General features: G+C 40.1%; 1 pseudogene; it reads left to right on the forward strand.

The window, feature by feature from the left end:
- Positions 1-891: 891 nt before the first annotated feature.
- LOC123402359 lies at positions 892-5,062 on the forward strand (annotated as a pseudogene).
- The last annotated feature ends 307 nt before the right edge of the window (positions 5,063-5,369 follow it).

Genomic DNA, 5,369 nt, shown 5'->3' on the forward strand with positions numbered 1-5,369 from the left:
CCGAAGAAGGGGACAAGAGGATGAGAAAGAGCAAAAATGAAAGGAAGGAAGAAGAAGAAGAAGAAGAGAAGAGGAAGAAGAGAAGGAGGAGGATAAGAAGAAGGAGAAGGAGTAGAAGAAGGAGAAGGACCTCCTTCTCCTTCTTCTTCCTCCTTCTTCCTTCTTCCTCCTTCTCCTTCTCCTTCTCCTTTTCTTCTTCTTCTCCTCTTCCTTCTCCTTCTCCTCCTCCTCCTTATTCTTTTACTTCTTCTTCTCTTCTTGCTTATTCTCTTTCTCTTCTTCTACGTAGCTTAGACTCATCCAAGAAAGACTAATTTGGCTAATTATCCTACAAAATGACATAATTAGCTTAGTTAGCTCCAAAATGACCTATTTAATAAAAAATGACCTATAGTTAGCTAAGTTCTCTCCTAAATGACATAATAAGGCTGACGAAGCTTCAAGATGACCTATTCCCCCTAACACTACAGGAATCAGCTATTTTGATGATAGGTATAATCTTTGACGTCAGCAAATCGTCGGGGCAGACGGCAAATGGGAAGTTTGCCGTCATGGGCAGACGGCAAAGAGTTACTATCGTCAAAAATCACGAAAAACAGACGTCAAAAAAAACCACACGGCAAAAAATAGTTTTGCCGTCAACTATTTGGGTAGATGACGACAAAGGCAGGATTTTTGCCATCTACTTATGCTACGGATGACGGCAAAACAAGATGTCCACGCTCTTGTTAACTGACCCAAACGGCAGGCAGTTTTGCCGTCTTGGATTAGCAAGAGAAGACGGCAAAAATTAGTCTTTGCCGTCAGTTCCGTCGTATAGAAGACGGCAAAGAGTAAAAACACAGCTGCCCTAACTCCCGCGAGTGGAAAAAGAACATACCGGATAAAAAAATGAGCGCAACAGCCCCTCCCTCTCGTGACTGGTGGTTCCCTCCTCTAGGGTTCACAGCGAACCTCCCAGCCGCCGCCGTCGGGCCCTCGCCGGCCGCCGCCGCCAGTGCCCTCCCCGACGGCCGTCGTCCGTCTACGCGACAGGGCGGGAGGGTAGGCCACCTCCGGTCGGGTCTCCCTCTACCACACCTCCGGTCGGGCCTCCCTCCACCACCGCCAGTGCCCTCCCCGGCTGACGCCGCCGGTGCCCAGCCGCCGTCGGACCTCCCTACCACGGACCATGGCAGTGCTATTTTGATTCCCATCTTCTCCACGGACCATGGCAGTGCTATTTTGATTCCCAAGGATCCCTATCACCGCCTCCTCAGCACCTCCCCCTTTTCACCTTTCCAAATCTCCAACAGATTCCAGTATTTTCTTGCAACAGAGACCGGTAGATCTATATCCCCTTCCTCCTGCAGGGTATGCAGTTCCTATCCAATTAAGCAGCGGAGGTGCAACATTCCCGTCGTCTCCATAACTTCCAGGTCTCTGCTGTTCACCACTGCACGTCTTCCCAGTCGGTTCTTCAGACGTTGGCTGACCAGCACCGAGGTCCACAAGAAAAGCTCCACATGATTTATCAAGTAGCAGGTCTTCAGTTGATTGGTTCAATCCTGGAAGGTACATTTATTTCAGTTATTTGTTTATCACTGATCTTAGTTTTTTTGCGAGTGATCTTAGTTTACAGTAAAGTGGTTCTTGATTTTTTTGTATTACACCTCCCTTATTTAACAATGGAACTCGTGATTTATCAATTGTTTATAGTAGAAGTGCATGTAGTCTTCATAGTTTGATTAATTCAATGCTTGAACATATTTTTGTTTGAATTATTTGTTTGCCACTGATCTTTAACAATTATTCATCCTTTTGATATCATGTAATCAGCAGTTTTGTGGTGTTATCCCAAAGCAAAGATCGATAAGATTTTTTTTCATTCTTCTTGGAACCATATATGAGTGACATATGTGCACACTTTCTTATTATTTGATTTTTTGTAACTTGCCGCTCGCTCAGTTACGACAAAACAATGATGATCCCCTGTTTGTGATAGTGATATCTCGAGTGTTGGAGTACTACTGAAGGGATCTATGCAGAGCAATTGAGCTCAGTGTTGTGAATCCATCATTAGTGATTTTGATATTTGACAAATATCGCTTGCTGGTACCGTGTGTGTTGGCCCTGACAGATCTGCAGCCCTCGATGTGGCCTCTATTTTCTGTACCAGATTCTCCATGCAACCACTTTCTCAAGGTGTCCCTTGATTCTGCCCCACCCATCCAGGTTTTTGTTGAAGATGAAAGACAAGATAGTCCACAGATCAGGTTCGGTTTTGAAATCCAATGTTTTCAACTCATATGTTTCTAAGACAATTGCCACTATTTTTCTGCTGCATCTTTGTATTTTAATTTCTGCAATACAATATTTATCTTCCATGCAATCTGAGTTGTGTACATAACATACCCAAGAAGAATTAAAAAATGCAGTTCATCAAATTGTACACTGGCAATCTATAGTGTAGTAACATCTTTGAATATGAAATTTGTCATATTATTTATTCATATTGTTATCTTCTTTGGCATGTGGATGTTACTCTGAAAACCCACAAAAAAATCCCGCAGCAATGCGCGGGGCATTATCTAGTTACTATGTTATCCATGCTCTTATTTGCATTTCTTTTTCCAAAATTCAGCAGCGATGGCGACTCTGCCCAGTTGGACTCTTCTGTTCCATCGCTTGCGGAAGCAGCAAAACCAGGTTTTAGGAAAGCTGAGAAACACAGCAAGAATGCTCTGCGGAGTGTATCAGAGCTTCACATTGGCGATGAGAAGCTGGCTGGCTCTAGCAAATTCAATATGGTAAGGAATATCTACCTAATGCACTACTATATATGTATATATTACCTCATCCTGTAATCTGTCTACTGCTTTGTGTAGGACAAAGTGCTGAAAGGGTTCAGAGCTCGTCGTGCTTCCGGAGCTTCTAGTGGCACTAACATCCAGGCTGGTGATGTTCCTTTGAAGTCTTCAGAGATGTGCCCTTCCAAGATCACAATACCAGGAAAAAAGCTCCTTTGGATCTCACCTTGAAGACTACCCTGCAGTTTGTTTCATCATCTTCTGTGAAGTGGTCCGTATGCATTAGCTTCTCTTGCATTTCTTTCTAGTTTTCATTTAGAAAATGCACCCTTCCCAGAGAAATTTCATGAGTATCTTGATTTGGTGGCATAACTTAGATTGACACTCTGAAAATAAGATATGTAAATGGTATGTGTCAGTGAGTCATTCAGTCTCATTGGATGCTTACTGCACGTGCAATTTTTTTCCAGATATTTCAATTAGGTATTGATGTCTGTATGATCCAGTGCTCCAAGTGATATCATGTCTAGTACAACATACGGTCACTAGGAAAAATAATTGAAAATTACTTGCAAATTGAACCCTCTCTTCTTTGTTTAGTTTTGCTTAGATTTTCTGTCTCAAAGGCCCAAACTATAATAACCCTTGCCTGGAACAGGTGTCACAATTTGAGTACAAGTTGTAGGGGCAGTGTTGCCGAGCCCCTTGCTCAGAGTTATAATGGTAGGCCTCAAAGTTCAGGACGCATGAGGCAAGAGAGCAACAAGTAATTCTTATTCTCAAAGGCACTGCAGTCATGGGTATATCCACAATCCATGTTACCTCCTCCCATCGTATCTGCTATGCTCTCATCAGCTGCACAAGGAGGTAATTACTAGACCTGCACTATTGTTTGCTTTTAAAGATAAAATATCCCCGTACTTTCGTGGATGTATCTCTTTATCTTTTCTCCTTCTGGCATGTAGAAGGAGAGTACATTGACAAAAGGTATCAGGATTGGGAAGATTCTTTTTAGAATCTTTACTACATGTTCCGGAAGAATCTGCTGAATATCTTCTATGGTATCTTCTTGCTCCTCAGAAATCGATCCTTCGTAATAATTTGATCAGTATATGGAAAATTTAACTGTTTTTGTACATGTACAAAGAATTCTGAACTCGTTAAGATTCCACATTTGTCTCATGATCACCTTCGCTTGCAGTTATATTTCATTTTCCTTGGAAGTATTGAATCTTTGGGTTTTACTAGACTGTTATTCTATGACTCACCCTCGTTCATCTTACTGAACATCACTTTTGTTACTGTAGTTTATACGACACAATTTGTTGCTCTATTTATCAGCGGAAACTATTTGGAGAAGCATTCTGTAATGCCTACTTGTCACAATCTACACATGGCATGAGGTCACTACTACGGAAATAGGTGAGTCCTTCATCTTGTTTTTCCGACCTCATCATCGTTTTCACATTTCTATTTAAAATACCTATTAAAGTGCCACATTTCTGTTACGGACCAAAAATTATGTACATTACTGCCTGCAACTTCTAAGTTCTAATTATTTCAATTAAGTAGATCAACTTATTGGTTGAAAAGCACTCATTTCTAAATTTCTTCACATAAAAGAGTATATTCTAGATTTCTTCATTTCCCTCTTTCATTTTTTGGGGACTTACGACATATGAGTTACAACATCATACTGGTTTCACATGTGAATAAAGCATCTTTAATACTTTTGTGATTAACCCAATGCTTATTCTATTTTTTTGCCCATTTTGCTGAAAGAAATATCTTTTTGGTTGTTGAAGTCAATTTTCTACCCTTATTTGGTACCATAATAGGAATGAAATATTGACTTGGTATATTGGTCTCTAGGGCATTGAATTGCTCCAAGCTAATCCAAGCTGTGTTGATTTAAATCTTTGTACTAGGTTAAAATATCATTGTCACTTAAAATCATATTGTGTGACCATGTGGCTGCATTGTTGCAGGGTGTTTGCTTTTCTATGCCCCTTTGCAAGGCTGAAGTAGAGGAGGCTACCGAAGACGACATGCTTGAGTTCTCAAAAATCCGAACACTCGACCTGGACCAGGTTCTATTTGATTCTTCAACTTTCCCTTATTTGCTTTAGACAGACTGCAACTACCGGACTGACTGGGATTGTTTTCTATTGGATGGGCAGACACTTCATGTAGATGCTTTATATGAGGTTGACAATACCACACAGTCGCTCCTTATATACATGGATGTGCTATGGATTATGCTATATAAATAGATGTTCTATGAATTATGCTATATATATATATATGGATGTGCTATGGATTAAGGATGTTATATATATGATGTATGGATTATGGATGTGTTATATGCTGTATGGACTAAGGATGTTATATATATGATGTATGGATTAAGGATGTTATATATATATGATGTATGGATTACGGATGTGTTATGTACTGTATGGATTACGGATGTTATATATATGTTGTATGGATTATGTTATATTTATATATATGTTGTATGGATTATGTTATATATGTATATATATGCTGTATGAATTATGTTATATATATATATATATA

The sequence above is a fragment of the Hordeum vulgare genome, chromosome 1H (genome assembly GCF_904849725.1).
Source record: "Hordeum vulgare subsp. vulgare chromosome 1H, MorexV3_pseudomolecules_assembly, whole genome shotgun sequence".
In the NCBI taxonomy this organism is placed as follows: Eukaryota; Viridiplantae; Streptophyta; class Magnoliopsida; order Poales; family Poaceae; genus Hordeum; species Hordeum vulgare.